The following is a 21,291-nucleotide window of genomic DNA, read 5'->3' on the forward strand; positions in this document are numbered from 1 at the left end:
CAGGTGAGCAAAATATTAACCTACCATGCTAAACCTGAAACAGAAATGCAAAATACATTTGTGCAATGAGTCAAGTTAATGTTGTTAACACTTTAACTCTTGCATTTCCTGACTTAATATTGTGACAGTTGCACATAATGTTGTTGTAGCACAGTTTTACACATTTAATTTCCATTTAAAAAAAAAAAAAAGACCAAAACAGAAAGGGAAGACAGGGAGAGGAATAGAATTAACCTGGAGAAGTTTATTGTATCCTTGAATCCAGTAGGGCCCTGATCCTACAATCCTGTACTCCCACAAATTATCCCATAGGCCATGCCGATTGTTGTGGTATTTTTCAATGGAGTTAAGTTCAGACATTCTTCAAGGTGTTAATCTGTATCTGCTGCACCATTGAGGGTATGTGGACATAACTTAGGTTGACATAATTTTGTAATGTCGACGTACGGCCACCACAATCATTAAATCGCTTTTGCATGTCCTCACTGTGCTCCTTGTGTTGGCAGTGTGCCCCCTCACCAGGAGCACTTACAGTGATTTAACTCTCAGCATTGGGCATTGTGGGATGGCTTCTGAAAGCCAGTAACAGTTGATGTAAGCAAGCAGTGTCTATACTGACACTGTGTTGATCGAATTATGTTGACCTAAGCACTACACCTCTTGCGGAGGTGGAATTAAGTTGGCATAGCGCGCAAGTTACATTGGCGGGAGCGATATTTTAGCGTAGACGCTTACAGAGTTAGGTTGATACAAGGCATCTTATGTCAACCTAACTCTGTAGTGTAGACCAGGGCTAGGGGGGATTTTCAGTGGAGTTAAAGTACTCAGTTGAGCTAACTTCACTGAAAATAAAGCTATAGACACTGGCTTTATGGTTAACCATGCACAACTAATGCCTCTTTAAGCAGGGCTGCCTGCTCTTATCCACACTAAGGGCAGAATCATATTTAAGATTGTTAACTTGTTTTGAAATACAGTGCATTTTCTGAGTGTAACCAAGACTTGGAAACAAGGGTTTGCCGGATCAAGGCCCTATTGCACAGGAATGCGAGTTCATTTATCTCCTAGGGTATCTCTATATTAGGAAAACTGGTTCTTTTTAAAAATTGAATTAGAAAACTCCTAGGCTATGCCTTGGACCTTGTCTAGTTTAGGAGGTGTGATGTTAGTATGTGTTAGCTAATGTGCTACATAATGCATTTGAAAAGTGCTGTTTAGACCAGGGATGGGCAAACTATGGCCTGCAGCCTGGATCTGGCCCGACAGCCGTTTTAATCCAGCCCTTGAGCTCCTGCTGGGGAGTGGGGTTTGGGGCTTGCCCCGCTCCGGTGCTTCAGCCAAGGAGCAGGGTTGGGGACCACTGCATGCGGCTCCCGGAAGAAGCGGCATGGTCCCACTCTGGCTCCTACACGTAGGGGCAGCCAGGGGGTTCTCTGCATGCTGCTCCCGCCCCAAGTGCCACCCCCACAGCTCCCATTGGCCGGGAACTGTGGCCAATGGTTGCTGCAGGGGCAGCATGCACAGCCACCTGGCCGTGGCTCCGCATAGGAGCTGGAATGGGGACGTGCCGCTGCTTCTGGGAGCCGCTTGAGGTAAGCGCCACCTGGAGCCTGCGCCTCTCCCTGTGCCCCAACTACCTGCCCCAGCCCTGATCCCTCTCCCACCCTCCAAACTCCTCGATCCCATCTTGGAGCACCCTCCTGCACCCCAAATCCCTCATCCCCAGCCCCACCCCCCAGAGCCTGCACCCCCAGCCAGAGCCCTCCCCCAGCCGGAGCCCCCTCCTACACCCTGAACTCCTCATTTCTGGCCCCAACCCAGAGCCTGCACCCCCAACCAGAGCCCTCACCCCCTCCCGCACCCCAGCCCCAATTTTGTGAGCATTCATGGCCCACCATACAATTTCTATTCCCAGATGTGGCCCGAGGGCCAAAAACTGCCCGTCTCTGGTTTAGACAATGCCTTTAACACATGCTAGACTGGCCAAATTAAAGCATAGACTCCCCATTGGAGTACCTAACATCACACCTTCAGCTCTTCATTAGGAAAAAGATGTATTTTTAATCTGAATTAACTAACGATGAGGTAAATCCTAATGAAGAGAAAGCTGTGTTTTCCCATGCATTAGATGATTGAGTTGAAGACTTGAAGAACTAGGGTTTTCCTGGATCTGCTGGCTTGAGTTAAGAACACATCTCTTGTCATAGTGAAGACAGACAAGGCCTAGGAATAACTATATGTATTTAACATGTTAAAATTCTAGTGTAGATGAGGCATGATGTAGTTTTAGCATGTTAGCTGGTGAAGGCAAGCCCTAAGACTCCCCCTTAGATTCTTATATTTTAAGATCAGAAGGGACCATTATAATCATTTAGTCTGATCTCCTGCATGAGACAGGCAGTAGGACTTCCCCAAATTAATATAGCTTCAAGTCCAAGAGCTGTGGTTGAAGTTGAACATGACCTTTAGAAAAACATCTAATTTTGATTTAAAAATTTCCAGTGCTGGAGAATCCACCATGACTTTTGGTAAGTTGTTACCAAAAGTTGTTAATTGCTCTGAGGGTATGTCTACACTACAAAATTAGGTTGATTTTATAGAAGTTGATTTTTAGAAATCAGTCTTAGACAGTCCATTGTGTATGTCCCCACTAAGCACATTAAGTCGGCGGAGTGCATCCTCACGGCTGTGGCTAGCATCGACTCACGGAGAGGTGACACTGGGAAGCTATCCCACAGTTTCTGCAGTCTGTGCTGCCCATTGGAATTCTGGTTTAAGCTCCCAATGCCTGATGGGGCAAAAACATTGTCGTGGGTGGTTTTGGGTACGTCATCAGTCTCCCTTCCATCCCTCCATGAAAGCATTTGCAGACAATCATTTCGCGCCTTTTTTCCTGGGTTACCCATGTAGATGCCATAGCACAGTAAGCATGGAGCCTGCTCAGCTCACCGCTGCTTTTGCGAGCATTGTAAACACCTCATGCATTATACTGCAGTATGTGCAGAACCTGGTTAAGAGACAGCAGCACGAGGACGATTGTGAGGAGGACATGGACACAGACATTCCTGAAAGCACAGGATGTGGCAATTGGGACATCACGGCAGCAGTGGGGCTCTAATGACAGTTGAGAAGCAAGTGGTGATAGCCCTGTGGAAGCTTGCAACGTCTGACAGTCAGGAATCAATTTGGAGTGGGCAAATCTACTGTGGGGACTGCTGTGATTCAAGTAGCCAGTGCAATCACTGACGTTCTGCTATCAAGGGTAATGACTCTGGGAAATGTGCAGGTCATAGTGGATGGCTTTGCTGCAATGGGTTTCCCTAACTGTGGTGGGGCGATAGACGGAACGCATATCCCTATCTTGGCACTGGACCACCTTGCCAACTAGTACATAAACCGCAAGGGGTACTTCTCAATGGTGCTGCAAGCACTGGTGGATCACAAGGGATGTTTCACCGACATCAACGTGGGATGGCCGGGAAAGGTGCATGACGCTCGCATCTTTAGGAACTTTGGGCTGTTTGAGCAGCTGCAAGAAGGGACTTACTTTAGCTGCGTTAGGGACTTACTTCCCAGACCAGAAAATTACTGTTGGGGATGTTGAAATGCCAATAGTTATCCTTGGAGACCCAGCCTACCCCTTGCTCCCATGGCTGGCCAGTTTCATGACTGGCCAGGCTACGGTGTGACAGTTGTGTGTGTTTCTCCTTGATGCAAACGCGCCCCCTTTGTCAATTTTAATCCTCTGTAGGCCAGCCACCCTCCCCACTTCGATCACAGCTGGCAAAGGAAATAAAGTCACTATGGTTTTGAAACCATGTATTCTTTCTTTATTAATTAAAAAAAAAAGGGGGGGGATAACTGATAAGGTAAGGTGGGGTGGGGGAGGAGGGAAGGACAAGGGTACGTGGCTTATTGTAGCCACACTACAAATCAAAACCGTTTGAATGACAGCCTTCTGTTTCTTGGGCCATCTTCTGGAGTGGAGTGGCTGAGTGCCTGGAGCCACACCCACCACTTTCTTGGGCATCTGGGTGGGGAAGATATGGAACTTGGGGAGGAGGGCAGGCGGTCGTACAGTGGATGCAGTGGCGGTCTGTGCTCTTGTTGGCTTTCCTGCAGCTCCACCAGATGCCTGAGCATGTCTGTTTGCTCCCCCATTAGCCTCAGCATTGTATCCTGCCTCTTCTCATTGTGCTTACTTAATGCTTTCCTGGACTCTTCCACTGAATGCCTCTATGCATTCAGCTGTGTCCTATCAGTGCTGGAGGACTGCATGAGCTCGGAAAACATGTAATCACGAGTGCATTTTTTTTGCCTTCTAATCTACGATAACCTCAGGGATGGAGATGATAGCGGGAGCATAGAAACATTGGCACCTGCAGGGGGATAAAAAGGGAGAGTAAAATTTAAGATGATACATTTCTGAGAACAAAAGGGAGACTTTTTCACCGTGAATCAAGCAATTCACAGCAGACAGCACATGTGCTTAGGTACAAGGTTGCATTTTGCCTTTTATATTGAGCTCCTGCTTGTATGGTGACACATCACACATGGCTGGGCAACAGAATTTGGTTTCCAGGCAGCCATGGTAAGCCAAAGGGTACGTGGGTTTGGCTTCTAACGCCTTCATAACGTGTTTCAGAGTAACAGCCGTCTTAGTCTGTATTTGCAAAAAGAAAAGGAGTACTTGTGGCACCTTAGAGACCAACCAATTTATTTGAGCATAAGCTTTCGTGAGCTACAGCTCACTTCATCGGATGCATTCATAACATGGGAATGTTTTCAGACTGCAGCATCCTCCTTTCCCATAGCAAGCAATGCCAGTTGGGTTTGCCATTTGAAAGGAGGGGCTGTGGTTTTCAGGTGGATGTGCAGCACACACCTCCTCCCACCTCTCCACGTGGCTATTTGGGATGATCCCTTCACCCCTCCCCCCACCGCGTGGCTATGGGATGATCCTTTTTAGCCAAGTGCAAACAGCCCAGCATGAATGAGGTCCTTTTACTGTTCACTTACAAAAATTCCCCTGTTTCAACCAGGTGACCATGAATGATGTCACTCTCCTGAGGCTAACACAGAAAGATAAAGACCGAATGTTGCTTGAGTGCGACCAAAACCCAGGACCATTCACTGCCATACTTTGTGCTGCAGTGATTCCAGACTACTTGCTACTGGCTTGGCGTGGTAAAGTGTTCTACCGTGGAGGATGAAAAAAGGCAGCCCTCCCCAGAAACCTTCTGCAAAGGCCTTCAGAGTACCTCCAGGAGAGCTTCATGGAGATGTCCCTGGAGGATTCCTGCTCCATCCCCAGACACGTTAACAGACTTTTCCAGTAGCTGTACTGGCCACAGATGCATCCCAAGTCTTCAGGGCAAATCAAACATTAAACACTATTGCTTTTAAACCCTGTACTGTAGTTACAAATGTGCACTCACCAGAGGTGCCTTCTCCGCCTTCAGGGTCGGGGATCCCACCTTGGGAGGGTACTGGCTCCAGCGTGATGAAAGGGTCCTGGCTGCCGGGGAGAATGGATTCACGGCTTTCCTGCTGTTCATTCTCCTCCACAGAATCCTCCTCCAAGTTGTGTGAGACTCCCCCCTTGCAGGTGTCCATGGACAGTGGTGGGATAGTGGTAGGGTCACCCCCAGAATGCCATGCAGCTGATCACAGAAGCAGCATGTATGGGGCTCTGACCGAGAGCGATCGTTTGCCTCCTTTGTCTTTTGGTAGGCCAGCCTGAGCTCCTTGACTTTCACGCAGCACTGCTGTGTGTCCCTGTTGTAGTCTCTGTCCATCATGCCCTGTGCGATTTTTGGTATATATATTAGCATTTCTTCTTCTTGATCGGAGTTCTGCCTGCACAGATTCTTCACTCCATACAGCAGTCAGATCCAGTGTCTCCCATTTGCTCCATGCTGGAGCTCGTTTATGATTCTGGGAGGACTGCATGGTCATCTGTGCTGCTGAGCTTGCCACACTGACCAAACAGGAAATTAAATTCAAAAGTTTTTCCGGGGCTTTTCCTGTGTACCTGGCTAGTGCATCAGAGTTGAAAGTGCTGTCCAGACCGGTCACATTGGAGCACTCTGGGATAGCTCCCAGAGGCCAATAACATCAATTTGCGTCCGCACTACCCCAAATTTGACCCAGCAAGGTCGATTTTAGCACTACTCACCTTGCCGGGGTGGAGTACAGAAGTCGATTTTAAGAGCCCTTTAGGTTGACGGAACGGGGTTGCTTGTGTAGACACATTCATTGTAAAATCAACCTAACGCGGCTAAATTCGACCTAACCCTGTAGTATAGACCAGGGCTGAGTGTTAAAAATGTGTGCCTTATCTCTAGTTGGAATGTACTTAGTTTCAACTTCCAGGCATTTAATTTTGTTATACCTTTGTCTGCTAGATTGAAGAGCACTTTACTGCAAATAGGTACTTATACACTGTGATTAAGTCATGCTTTAACCTTCTTTTTTGCTAAACTAAATAGATCGAGCTCATTGAGCCTCTCACTGTAATGCATCTTCTCCAATCCTTTAGTTGTTCTTGTGGCTCTTCTCTGAAACCTCTGCAGTTTATCAGCATCTTTCTTGAAGTGTGAAAACCAGAACTGGACGCAGGATTCCAATAGCCAAATATAGAGGTAAATAAACGTCCCTACTCTGAGTCAGTCCTCTGCATCCAAGAATTGCATTAGCGGTTTTAAGCACAGCATTTTCCTGGAAGCTTATATTCAGCCGATCATCCACTATGACTCCCAAGTCATTTTCATCTTTGCTGCTTCCCAGGATAGAGTACCCCATCCTGTATGGATAGCCTGCGTTTCTAGATTTTAGTTCCTAAGCCTGTGTTGTTTGTACCTTACATTTGGCCTTATTGAAACGCACATTGATTGGTGCGCCCAGCTTACCAAGTAATCCAGATCACTCTGTCAGTGATCTATCCTCTTGGTTATTTACAGCTCCCCCAATCTTTGTGTCATCTGCAGCTGTTTCAGTAATGATGTTTTCTCTTCAGGTCACTGATAGAATATTAAATAACATACGGTCAAGGACTGATCCCTTCAGGACCCTAGTACAATTAATATTATCCTTTTTTAAAATTTTTTTTTAACCGAGTCTTGTATCAGTCATAAGAATGGCCATACTGGCTCAGACCAGTGGTTCATTCAGGCCAGTATCCTGCCTTCTCGCAGTGGCCAATGGCAGATGCTTGCAGTGGTTCTCAAACTGTGGGTCATGACCCCGTTTTAATGAGGTCACCAGGGTTGACGTTAGACTTGCTGGGGCCAGGGGCCGAAGCCCAAGCCTGAGGGCTTCAGCCCTGGACAGTGGGGATCAGGTTACAGGCCCCCTGCCTGGGGCTGAAGCTCTTGGTCTTTTGCATCCCAACCCAGGGTGGTGGGGCTTGGGCTTTGGCCCCCCCCACCTGGGGCGGCAGGGCTTGGATGCGCTCAGGCTTTGGTCCCCCCTCCTGGGGTCGTGTAGTAATTTTTGTTGTCAGAATAGTTTATTGCTGTCCAATAAAGTTGTAGAGCTGCTGTGAAGGAATGAACAGTACAGAGCAGTTATCAAATGATCCACTGCCTGTGTTCAAGTCCAGTTAGAGGCTTAGGGGAAACCAGTTGCATCCCTGACCATCTTGCCTGATAACCATTGATGGACGTATCCTCCAGAAACTTATCTAATTCTGTGTTGAATCCTTTTATAGTTTTGGCCTTCACAAAATCCCCTGGCAATGAGTTCCACAGGTTGACTGTGCTTTGTGTGAAGAAGTACTTCCTTTTGTTTGTTTTAAATCTGCTGTCTATTTAATTTCATTGCGTGACCCCTGGTTTTTGTGTTATGTGAAAGAGAAAATAACACTTCCCGCACACCATTTGTAATTTTATAGACCTCTATCATGTCCCTCCTAAATTGCCTCTTTTTCTAAGATGAATAGTCCCAGTCTTTTTAATCTCTCCGCATATGGAAGTTGTTCCATAATCATTTTTGTTGTCCTCTATATCTTTTCCATTTTAAATATGTTTTTTTTTTAAATGGGATGACCAGAAGTGCACGCAGTATTCAAGGTGTGGGTGTACCATGGATTTATATCGTGGCATTGTGATATTTATTATCTGTCTTATTATCTCTTTCCTAATGGTTCCTAACATTGTTAGTTTTTTTTGACTGCCACTGCATATTGAGCTGATGTTTTCAGAGAACTATCCACTATTACTCCAAGATTCTCATAGACTCATGGACTTTAAGGTCAGGAGGGACCATCAGAAGCCTCTAGTTTGACCTTCTGCATACTGCAGGCCACAGAACCTCATGAACCCACTCATGTAATAGACGCCTACTAGCTAATTTAGAATTCATCATTTTGTACCTTTAGTTGGGATTATGTTTTCCATTGTGCATTACTTTGCATTTATCATCATTGAATTTCATCTGCCATTTTGTTGCCCAGTCACCAGTTTTGTGAGTTCCTTTTGTAACTCTACACAATCAGCTTTGGATTTAACTATCTTGGGTAATTTTGTATCCTCTGCAAAGTTTGCCACCTCACTGTTTACCCCTTTTTCCAGATCATTTATGAATATGTTGAACAGCACTGGTCCCAGTACAGATCCTTGGGGGACACTGCTATTTACCTCTCTACATTCTGAAAACTGACCATTTATTCCTACCCTTTGTTTCCTGTCTTTTCATCAGTTATGATCCATGAGAGCACTTTCCCTCTTATCCCATGACTGCTTACTTGGCTTAAGAGCCTTTGATAAGAGACCTTGTCAAAGGCTTTCTAAAATTCCAGGTACACTATATCAACTGGATTACCCTTGTCCACATGTTTGTTGACCCCCTCAAAGAATTCTATTAGACTGGCGAGTCATGATTTCCCTTTACAAAAGCTAGATTGACTGTCCCCCAACAAATTGTGTTCATCTGTGTCTGAATTCTGTTCTGTACTATAGTTTCAACTAATTTGCTTGGCACTGAATTAAGGATTACTGGCCTGTAGTTGCCAAGATCGTCTCTGGAGCCTTTTAAAAACTGGTGTCTCATTAGCTATCCTCCAGTCTTTTGGTATAGAAGCTGATTTAAATGTTAAATAGGTTACATACCACAATTAGTAGTTCTGCAGTTTCTTATTTTATTTTCATTAGAACTCTTGTGTGAATACTATCTGGTCCTAGTGACTTATTACTGTTTAATTTATCAGTCCATCCCAGAACCTCCTTTATTGACATCTCAATCTACGACAAATCCTCAAATTGATAATCTAAATGAATGGGTCAGTCATTCCATTATTTTGCCCCGGATGGATGTCAGGCTGACAGGCCTATAATTACTATATCGTCCTGTTTTACCCTTCTTAAATATTGGCACAACATTGGCTTTCTTCCAGTCTCATGGAATTGCTCCAGTGCTCCAAGACTTATTTAAAAAATCGACATTAAAGAGTCCAGCAAGCACCTCGGCCAGTTCTTGTAAAACTCTTGGATGTAAGTTAGCCGGGCATACTGATATAAAAAATATTAACTTTAGTAGCTGCTGATGAATATCCTCCTTAGTTACTGTTGGAACAGAAAGTATTTCATCATCATGATATGTATATATCACCTCGCTTGTTCCCAAATACAGATCAGAATTATTTTTATAGTACACTTCTGCATTATTTATTGACAACTTGATGTTTATTTTGACTAGCAAACATGAATTAACACTGTGACTTGCCATATTTACAGTAGGGTTTCTTAATACATTTTTAAAAATAAACCTCTTTTCTAGCGCAGGCATGGCTTACGATGCAGGCTAACAGGTCTGAATTAGCCTACCACATTTTAGGTTAGGGGAGAGGCTAGGCTAAAGCACAGCCAGCTAATATGGCTTCAAACATACTTAGGCTGTATCTTAATGGAGCTTTTCAGTTGTTACCTTTAACTCGATTAAAAAACACACCTTTTTTTGCCTGTCAAGAACAGGACTTTAGGCTACTTTCTAGGTTATGATAGGACTAGCTAACGTGATTGTGAAGATTTATGCTGTGTCTGCACTGGATGCTAAATGGTGTTTGAAATCATGTTAGATAAGGCAGGTTACCTAAGTCGATTTTTAAAAAGCACCTTGTTTCTTAATTTAGGAATTGGTCTGCACATGGTTTAGAAAGTGATATAAAGTAGCCCCCTAGGGTGGAAACTGTTATACAGGTATAAACTTGTTTACATACAGCAGTGTCCACACTAGGGGGTTGTACCGTTTTACTATATTGGTATACCAGTAGACTATACCATCAAAGTGCTCCTAGGGTGGATGCAGCTTATACTGGCAAAACCTGGCAAAAGCACAGTTATCTAGGTCGTCCCCTTTTCCCCCCGCCCCCAGTGAAATAAGCTGCTTTTGCTGGCATATTGTGCGTACTCTAGGGGCTTTTGCTTGCATAGCTATGTCTGTCTGGGATCACACTCTGAACAACGTAGCTGTTGACAAAAGTCTAGTGTAGAGTTGGTCTAGGTGTAAGACAGGGCTGAAGGATACCTATGGACTTCACAACATTTGCTTCTGAGCATTCTTAGTAAAATAATTTCCAACAACTTTTGTTAAATCAAAAATGTTTTTCAGACCAAGTAGAAGCTCTCATTCTCAGCAAGAACCACATCTGTTCCAAGTTTCAAATTGAGCCTATTTTTGCTGTAGCTTTTATGTATTAAGGTGGTATTACAATGGGAAAAGTGATTTTTGTCTCTACCATGTCTCATACTACTGAAGGGACTCTGGCCACTTTTTAGAAAATTTCCTCTGGTCAGAGACCAAGCACAGAAGACTTCAATGAATATTTTTATGAAGTTGTAAGTATGGGACAAACAGGGTTTATAGTGGAAAATGTTTTGGAGCATTGATAATTATAGTGTCTGCTAGTCCCCGTTAGAATAACTGCAGTCTCTGCTCTGGCCTTTCTTCAAAAACATTTCCATCGTTCTGTGCTAGTACAGCTCCACATGTGGCAGCAATAGCGAGAATGCTGTTGTAGAAAAGATGCTGTCAGCTGTTGTAGTTTAACCAACATGTTGTCTAGTCTTGTTCATTGTAGTAGCTAAAATGCAGGTGGCTGCTTTGCACTAGTGGTCCTACTGTTGCTTCTGCCATGGGGAGCTGACCTGGTGTTTGAGCAACGACAGGAAGATATTTTGGTGGGAGGACTAGTATAAACAGTGGCCCTGGGGCCTGAGGGTATGTCTACGCTTACATTTTATAGCGCTCTAACTTGCTGGCTCAGGGGTGTGAAAAATCATCCTTCCCCCCTCCCCCTGCGCACAACCACACTCGCATTTCAAAGCGCTGCCGCAGGAGCGTTCCCACGGCAGCGCTTTGAAGTTTCTAGTGTAGACATACCCTAAGGTACGTACAATTACTGTACCAGTTTTAACTATTTTGGCTAGGAGTATGATTTTCCTTCTGAAATAGTTAGATCAGTACAGGTCCTAGTGTAGACCCACTTGTGTTTGTGTAAAGGTGCCGCATGCTGCCAAAGGAGAATATCCATACCAGTATAACTGCATCTACATTAGGGGGGCTGTAACAATTCAACTGCAGCGGTACAATTCATATGTGTAGACAAGGCCTGGTATTTGTAGTCATAAGCAGTGAAACAGCACCATAAAAAGTATGAATTCGCCTTATTTATCTCAATTTAGTGGAAATGGCAAGGTCTGGTTTTTCTCATTTGGAAGTTAATGCTCATAGAAGAGTCGCACATCTTGAGTCACTAAAATGGGGCTGTAATTCATTTAATGTACACATCACTGTGAACTTGTAAAACTCTGAAATGCATGTTTAACACAAAATGTTAAGGTTTTAGATGCAGGTGGGGCTGGGTGGCTGCTGTCATAGTGATGCTGTGTTCTTGCACTACTCTTGCCATGGGAAGAAGGCTCTATCTGTGGGTTACTGTTCAAGGCCACATCTACACTGGGAAAAAAGCATTTTTTTAACATGTTAAATACATCTGTTTTCCTAGGGCAGATAAGGATTTAGGGCTGGATTGTATTAGGTGCTTGAACTTCAATAGGATTCAGTATCTTGCAAGATGTCTGCTGTGTTTTAATGTTTAACCTGGCTTTGTTTCTTTGTTCAGCATATCTTACCTGTGTTGAACACTGTGTGAGAACACTTCAGAACATTAGCATGGAAAGAATTTTCAAAATTGCAAAAAAGATAGCTAAAATCCTAGTGGAGACAAGGAACTGTAGTTTTTATCTTGATATTAAAAGTACATCTTTTTGCAGTGAAGACTTAGGATCTTCCACTGATGTTCATTGATGCAGATTTGCCGTTTCATTTAGTTTGGACAATTAAAATAGATTAATTGTTTTATTTTCTGGTTCTCCTGCCCTAGCCCGATGCTGTTGGTTTTTGGGTTGCACACACTGCAAGAGAATGTTTATATGTTAAATATTTCTATTAATGGGCTTTGTAAAATGTTTTTTATCCAGAACCTGTATTGGACCTAAAGTACCCCTGCAAGAGGGAAATAACCATATTTGTAGGCTGATTCGGGGTTGGTGATTAACTGTGGTATACAATATAGGAAGAACAAAATGTATTACATTTCTCTAAATCAGTGGTTCTCAACCAGGGGTACATGTACCCCCCCGAAAGACCTCTGCATACCCCCAACGGTACATCTACTCATCTAGATATTAGCCTAGTTTTACAATAGGCTATATAAAAAGCACTAGTGAAGTCAGTACAAACTAAAATTTCACAGGTAATGATTTGTTTATATTGCTCTGTATACTATACACTGAAATGTAAGTACAATATTTATATTCCAATTGATTTATTTTATAATTCTATGATAAAATGAAAAAGTAAGAAATTTTCAATAATAGTCTGCTGTGACACCTGTTGTATTTTTATGTCTGATTTTGTAAGTTTTTAAGTGAGGTGAAACTTGAGGATACACAAGACAAATCAGACTCTTGAAAGGGGTACAGTAGTCTGAAAAGATTGAGAGCTACTACTCTAAATAAACTATCTCTTATAGCCTTGTAGATCTGAAATGGGAACTTCCGATTTCTGTAAAAGTAGCCTTCTCTTGTATGAAACTGGCTTCTTTTGGTGTCATTTAAATAACAATATATCTGTAGCACTGAGCATACTTTTATGATATTGTGACACAATAACTCACACTTAAACATCAAAAGAGATACTTCAGAGGGCCCGCAAGGTTCAATAACTCTGTGGTTTGTTTCGCCTATCATCGGCCATTATATTTTTTACAAGCTCTTAAATTGCTACAGAGAGAAATTGCTTTGGATTGTAATGGATGGTTAAGAAGCTACCAAGGATACCTTGTTGTATGGGGTGGAAACAGTTTAATACTATTTTGGTTTTATTTATCTAAGTTCTAGGCAATATAGCTTAAGTATAATTTGTATTACAAATACACTGAAGTGATAGCAGGACACAAAATTATACTGTGCATTAAAGGGACATTGTCAAGGGCTTCATAAACATTTGGAAGCCTCTCCTTAGAGGAGATTAAATTTTAGTCATAGTTGTTTGAGCTTTCTCTAGTCCTTGCTGTGAATCCCACACTAATAAACATCCATGATTTGATAGATTAACCGGCTGCTCAGGTTGCAGAGCTCTGCATTTGTGAATTATCCCTGTATACTATCACTGCAAGCAAGCTCCTTTTTAATAACAACAATCATAATCTTAAAAATAAGAAGAAACTCTTGAGAGGCTTGATCCAACTCCCATTAAAGTTAGTGTAATATGTTTCATTAACTTCATAGGGAATTGGATTCATTTCTAAATTAATGTCTGGCGATTTCATGTGACTTCTTTTTTTTTTTAAAGATGAAGAGTCCATGTTAGAGTGATGGAAAACTTGGGAATTAAAAATTCTTGACATCTGTGTAAGGGCGTGGGTGGGTAAATGTGCACAAATACAGTTAGCTTCCATGCTGGCAAATCCAGAAATTCAGAATTAACATTTTGAGAGAAATTGAGTAAAATTTTAAAGAAACATTAGGGGTAGTCTCATTCTGCAGAGGCTAGCAACAGGTCTGAGAGCATCATGAATCTAGACAAAGGTTTAGGGTTGTTGGAGTTTGATTATTCTTCTGGCTTGTAGATCTGATGAAGATGTGTTAACTTTCTCAGGAGGATGTTAACTAGTGTCTACTAAAGTTAGACATTTTTAAATCAGCATGTCCAGATAACTTGCATCCAAGAGTTTTAAAAGAGCTTCCTGTAGAGCTCACTGGACCATTAATTTTGATTCCCAATAAGTCTTGGAACGTCGGGGAATTTCCAGAAGATTGCAAGAAAGCTAGTGTTATGCCAATAATTAAAAAGGATAAACAGGATGACGCAGGTAATTATAGGCCTGTCCCTCTGACATCGATCCTGAGCAAGATAATGGAGTGGCTAATACACCACTCCATTAATAAAGAATTAAGGGAAGGTAATATAAATAATGCTAATCAACATGTGTTAATTGAAAATAGATCTTATCAAACTAACTGGATAGCTTTTTTTGCTAAGATTGCTGGTTTGACTGGTAGAAGTAACAGTATTGCTGTAATATACTTAGACTTCTGTAAGGCGTTTGACTTGGACACTTTTATTTAAAAAAAAAAACCTAGGAAGATATAAAATGAACATGGCACACATTAAATGGGTCTAAAGCTGGCTAACCAATAGGTCTCAAAATGTAACTGTAAAGGGCAAATTGTCATTGAACAGGAAGGTGTGACGCTCCCCAAGGCTGTGAGGTACCTTGTTACCACCACCTGTTCATGGTGTGAGGAAGCCTGCTGTCTGTGCCGGCTAGGAGTCAGCTCCCCAACCCCACTGGCCACGGGCAACACAAGCACTCCCCAGGCAGGCCTTGCTGTCTCGCTCTAGATTAGCTATAAGTATGCTCCAACTTTCGAGCCTTCCACGCATCCCCCTGGAGTGACCAGCCCTTAGTCTATTGGACATTGACAGAATTCACAGACCTGCTGCTCCTAAAGGAGCAACATGCACCAGCTTACAAATTTCACCTCAGGATCATCTCTCCATTTTCACTATAGACATGTAAGAGCTGTGTGTTAAACAAGTAAAAGTGTATTTAACGAAGAGTAGAGATTGAAATGATAGCAAGTAGAAATATTGGATACAAATGGTTACATGTAAAATAAAAACATAACAGGCATTCTAGAGCCCAGACTTACTTAACTAGTTACCGTTGTTACCCTGAAAACAGATTTCTAGCTAACCTATTACTCCCACCTGGGTTTGCCAAGGGTTCCCTCGAGAGGTGAAATTTAAATATCTCCTTAAAGGTTTTCCCTTAAAACCACCCACCTGTGCTCCTCAGTCTGTTTTCCTCAGGTATGGGTGGCTAAGGAATTTCCCAGAGGACATGGATACAGCCTTCTGATAAATAAACGATTAACCTAAAACAGTATTTTTACTAAAACAAGGAACCTTTTTATTGGTGCACATAATAATCCCTAATACAATAATAATCTAAAATACAAATCCCTTGCAAATTAGAGAGCACCCCAAACTGTAATAACATACAGTTTGAGATCATTCTAAGTGGCTGCGCCCTGCTTCAGATGGCCAGTCTTCTGCAGGACACTGACAGCAGCTCTTAAATGTTTCTTAAATCTTACATATATACATTCCTTTTGCAGCTTACACACATACATACACCTTTATTAACCGAAGCACACCCATATATACACTAACACTATACTGCACTATGTGCGATTATAGCTGACAAGCTTACTCTGTCTCCTAACTTCGCTGTCTTCTCCTCAGGTCTCTCTTTCCTTCCTCTATTCAGGGGACACCATCATAGGGCCTAATCACATCAGCCACAATATCAGAGGCTCGTTCACGTTCACATCTACCAATGCGATCTATGCCATCATGTGCCAGCAATGCCCCTCTGTCATGTACATTGGTCAAACTGGGCAGTCTCTACGTAAAAGAATAAATGGACACAAATCAGACGTCAAGAATTATAACATTCAAAAACCAGTTGGAGAACACTTCAATCTCTCTGGTCACTCGATTAGAGACCCAAAAGTGGCAATTCTTCAACAAAAAAACTTCAAAAACAGACTCCAACGAGAGACTGCTGCATTGGAATTAATTTGCAAACTGGATACAATTAACTTAGGCTTGAATAAAGACTGGGAGTGGATGGGTCATTACACAAAGTAAAACTATTTCCCCATGTTTATCCCCCTCCCCACCCCCCACTGTTCCTCAGAGGTTCTTGTCAACTGCTGAAAATGGCCCACCTTGATTATCACTACAAAAGGTTCCCCCCCCCCCCACCCCGCCACACCCCCCTCCCCGCTCTCCTGCTGGTAATAGTTCACCTCACCTGATCACTCTGGTTACAGTGTGTGTGATAACACCCATTGTTTCATGTTCTCTATGTATATAAATCTCCCCACTGTATTTTCCACTGAGTGCGTCCAATGAAGCGAGCTGTGGCTCACGGAAGCTTATGCTCAAATAAATTTGTTAGTCTCTAAGGTGCCACAAGTACTCCTTTTCTTTTTGCGAATACAGACCAACACGGCTGCTACTCTGAAACCTTTCCTTCCTCTGTGTCCCCGTCTGTGTCTCTGCGTTCCAGTGGCAGGGCAGGACTCCTCTGCTACTGTCCTGCTGCTGCTGCTTCTTTACTGGCATCTCCTAATCCTCCGGCTGCCTACTGACACACTGACTTTTATACTGTCCTGTCAGAACTTTCTTGCACAACTGCCCACATTTTAAACTGCCAGGTCTGTTCTTAGCTTGCAACTGTTGATTACCTCAGTGTTAGGACCTTTCCCCTACTTTGGTTTTCCTGCCAATTCTATTTTTAGTGCTGTGTGACCTGCAGCTTCTAATGGCGGAGTGACTCTTGCTTATTTAAAATGGAAGCCAGGGATACAAAATGGAATCTGGGGAATTTCTCTGGTATCAGTCCCTTCCTTAATGGTTTCAAGATATTTATATATGTAGCCATCACCTACTAGTGAATTCGATGGGTGTTTGGCTTTGTCGAAAGTTGGCTCAAGTCTCTCTCTTTTTGAGACTGAGCATATGTTTCTTTTCATTGGCACAATACCTTACTTCCCCAATTCAGCCTCACTAGAAGGATGTAATCATTTCAGCTCTCTCCAACTGTTTAAGCTTTCTTTTAATTCAATGTATTAAAATAAGCGTCTCAGTCACCACCAGTATCTGAAGCATTAAGATCACTATAATAGATGCAAAATTGCTTGCATTCCTGTTTGTTTTATTTTAATTTCATTTTATTTGTAAAGTGACATATAATGATCATAACTCTGTGTATATTGGCTTTGACTCTTATAACAAGTTCTTGCAAATATAATATTACACACACACAATTGTTTAAACAAAACTAGGGTAAAACTGTTTCATGGCATATTTATGAGTTATATTTAGAAAAACAAATGGTTGGCTGTAAATTGCTCACATTAAATTTTAATACATGTTTTACAAGTTAATTTTAAATTTCTTTTAATAAACCCATTACAATTTCCAATCTTTTTTGAACTATTTGTAATTTAACATACATTTTCTTGGTTCAACAACACACTAATATAATAAATAATATACAAACAATTTGTACAAAATGGAGTCTGGGGAATTTCTCTGGTATCACTGTCATGTCTTGTAATATTGTTCAACAGTGTTTTTCAGCCAGGTGGGCTCTGATCCTTTTTTCATGAAACAAGCCACACTCTCAACTTGTTCTCTCTAGCGAAGGATCTTGTGATGTCTCCTTGCATTCTCCTGTTGTACCAGACTAGTTCTTTAATGTTTGACATCAACAGGACACCTTTCTGCTGTGTGTTCCCTCCTGTAGATTTTTGTGATCTCTTGTCAACTTCAGTCTTGATTAGCTGGTGGCTTATATGTAAATAGACTTACAATGACCAGCCAGGGAGATAAATGTCTACTGCCTCTTGCTTGAACAATTCCTGTTTATCACCTTCTAGTTACTTGTTTTACCTTACATATCTTAAGAACGTAGTTTTCAGTGTAGATACATAACTTTTTAAATAATATCCTTACATACATTTCAAAGTGATTATGACGACCAGCAGGCTGTCGGCTCTCAATAGAGCCTTTAAATGCCCTCTTTGGCTAACTATTATGTAGATAGGGATCCCCGAGGTCTCATAAAAACTCCCCATAGACCCCTTATGCCTTCTGCCAGTTGGCACCAAGGGGTCCCTTGGTCAGAGTGTGTTTCTAGCTGTGTCCTGCAGGGATTGGTTCTTGGCCCTACCCTGTGTAACATTTCTGATAATGACCTTGAAGAAAACATAAAATAGTCACTGATAAAAGTTTGCAGATGACACAAAAATAGGGGGAAGGTAAATAACGAAGAGGACAGGTCACTGATACAGAGTGATCTGGGTTGCTTGGTAAGCTGGATGCAAGCAAACGATGTGTGTTTTAATATGGCTAAATGTAAATCTTTGAACAAAGAACATAGGCCATACTTATACAATGGGGGAATGTATGCTGGGAAGCAGTGACACCGAAAAAGGTGGATAAGCAACTTGAACACAAGCTCTCAGTGTGACGAAGGGCTAAATGCAGTCCATGGATGTATAAACAGGAGAATCTCAAGTAGGGGTGGTTAGGCCATATTACCTCTGTATTTGGCTTTGGAGTGACAACTTCTGGAATACAGTGTCCAGTTATAGTGTCCACAATTCAAGAAGGATGTTGATAAAATGGAGAAGGTTCAGAGAAGAGCCAAAAGAATGATTTAAAGGATTAGAAAACCTGCCTTATAGTGGTAGCCTCAAGAAGCTCAATCTACTTAGCTTAACAAAGAGAAGGTTATGGGTGACTTGATTACAATCTGTAATTACCTATTTGGAGAACAAATAATTAATAATGGGCTCTTCAGTCTAGCAGAAAAAGTATAACACAATCCAATGGTTGGAAGTTGAAGCTAGACTAATTCAGACTGGAAATAATGCATACACTTTTAACAGAGAGAATAATTAACTATTGGAGCAACTAGCCAAGGGTTGTGGTGGATTCTCCATCATGACCGTTTTTTAAATCCAGACTGGATGTTTTTCTAAATGATCTGCTCTATGAATTATTTTGGGGGAAGTTTTATAGCTTGTGTTATACAGGAGATCAGACCAGATGATCACAATGTTCCCTTTGGGTGTTGGAATCTATGAATAATTATGAAAAGTCCCAGTTCTCTAAACATGCAACTCTTTAATGATCATGGGTTAAGGAACATGTGGTATTTAATGCTTTTTCAAACTGTAGCTAGTTAGCAAAGATTCCCTCATGTCCAAAATGTACTATGTGCTTTATATACTGTAAGAAGACAGGTCTGTGCCCCAAGAGTTTACAGTCTACACAGATAACATAGGTCTTGTCTGGATGCGTATTAGCTGTGATCCCTAGGGATTACCTTGACCAGCTAATCTGTTAAAAGCACAGCTGCGTTGTCTTCACTAGAATTTTAACATGTTAACAAGTACTTGTGGCACCTTAGAGACTAACCAATTTATTTGAGCATGAGCTTTCGTGAGCTACAGCTCACTTCATCAGATGCATTCAGTGGAAGATACAGTGGGGAGATTTATATACATAGAGAACATGAAACAATGGGTGTTACACACACAGACACACAGACGCACACTGTAACCAGAGTGATCAGGTGAGGTGAGCTATTACCAGCAGGACGGGGGGGTGGGGGGGGAGGACACGGGACCTTTTGTAGTGATAATCAAGGTGGGCGATTTCCAGCAGTTGACAAGAACGTCTGAGGAACGGTGGGGGTGGGATAAACATGGGGAAATAGTTTTACTTTGTGTAATGACCCATCCACTCCAGTATGCCAACATTTTTATGGCTGACTTAGAACAACGCTTGCTCAGCTCTTGTCCCCTTATGGCCCTACTCTACTTGCGCTACATTGATGACATCTTCATCATCTGGACCCATGGAAAAGAAGCCCTTGAGGAATTCCACCATGATTTCAACAATTTCCATCCCACCATCAACCTCAGCCTGGACCAGTCCACACAAGAGATCCACTTCCTGGACACTACGGTGCTAATAAGCGATGGTCACATAAACACCACCCTATACTGGAAACCTACTGACCACTATTCCTACCTACATGCCTCCAGTTTTCATCCAGACCACACCACATGATCCGTTGTCTACAGCCAAGCTCTACGATACAACCGCATTTGCTCCAACCCCGCAGGCAGAGACAAATGCCTACAAGATCTCTATCAAGCATTCTTACAACTACATTACCCAAATGCTGAAGTGAAGAAACAGATTGACAGAGCCAGAAGAGTACACAGAAGTCACCTACTACAGGACAGGCCTAACAAAGAAAATAACAGAACGCCACTAGCCGTCACCTTCAGCCCCCAACTAAAACCTCTCCAACGCATCATCAAGGATCTACAACCTATCCTGAAGGATGACCCATCACTCTCACAGATCTTGGGAGACAGGCCAGTCCTTGCTTACAGACAGCCCCCCAACCTGAAGCAAATGCTCACCAGCAAACACACACCACACAACAGAACCACTAACCCAGGAACCTATCCTTGCAACAAAGCCCGTTGCCAACTGTGTCCACATATCCATTCAGGGGACACCATCATAGGGCCCAATCACATCAGCCACAATATCAGAGGCTCGTTCACGTTCACATCTACCAATGTGATCTATGCCATCATGTGCCAGCAATGCCCCTCTGCCATGTACGTTGGTCAAACTGGACAGTCTCTACGTAAAAGAATAAATGGACACAAATCAGACGTCAAGAATTATAACATTCAAAAACCAGTTGGAGAACACTTCAATCTCTCTGGTCACTCGATTAGAGACCTAAAAGTGGCAATTCTTCAACAAAAAAACTTCAAAAACAGACTCCAACGAGAGACTGCTGAATTGGAATTAATTTGCAAACTAGATACAATTAACTTAGGCTTGAATAGAGACTGGGAGTGGATGGGTCATTACACAAAGTAAAACTATATTTCCTCACGTTTATCTCTTCCCCCCTCTCCCCCCCCCCCCCGGTTCCTCAGAGGTTCTTGTCAACTTCTGGAAATGGCCCACCTTGATTATTACTACAAAAGGTTCTCTGGTAACAGCTCACCTTAAGTGATCACTCTGATTACAGTGTGTATGGTAACACCCATTGTTACCATGTTCTCTGTGTATATAAACCTCCCCACTGTATTTTCCACTGAATGCATC

At 42.5% G+C, this 21,291-nt stretch overlaps 1 protein-coding gene across 2 annotated transcripts in view; it reads left to right on the forward strand.

Annotated features, from left to right (window-relative positions):
- CBX5 (chromobox 5) overlaps positions 1-21,291 on the forward strand; it is a 60,005-nt gene that overhangs the window by 8,790 nt on the left and 29,924 nt on the right. Inside the window, exon 1 of one of the 2 annotated variants that reach the window (XM_077838190.1) lies at positions 5,815-6,644. The exons of the other annotated variant lie outside the window; for it this stretch is intronic. The gene's annotated coding sequence lies outside the window, so the exon portion shown is untranslated. Of the gene's footprint in view, positions 1-5,814; positions 6,645-21,291 lie in introns of those variants that run through there. 2 annotated transcript variants of the gene reach the window in all.

This window comes from Eretmochelys imbricata, chromosome 20 (assembly GCF_965152235.1).
Source record: "Eretmochelys imbricata isolate rEreImb1 chromosome 20, rEreImb1.hap1, whole genome shotgun sequence".
Lineage (NCBI taxonomy): Eukaryota > Metazoa > Chordata > Testudines > Cheloniidae > Eretmochelys > Eretmochelys imbricata.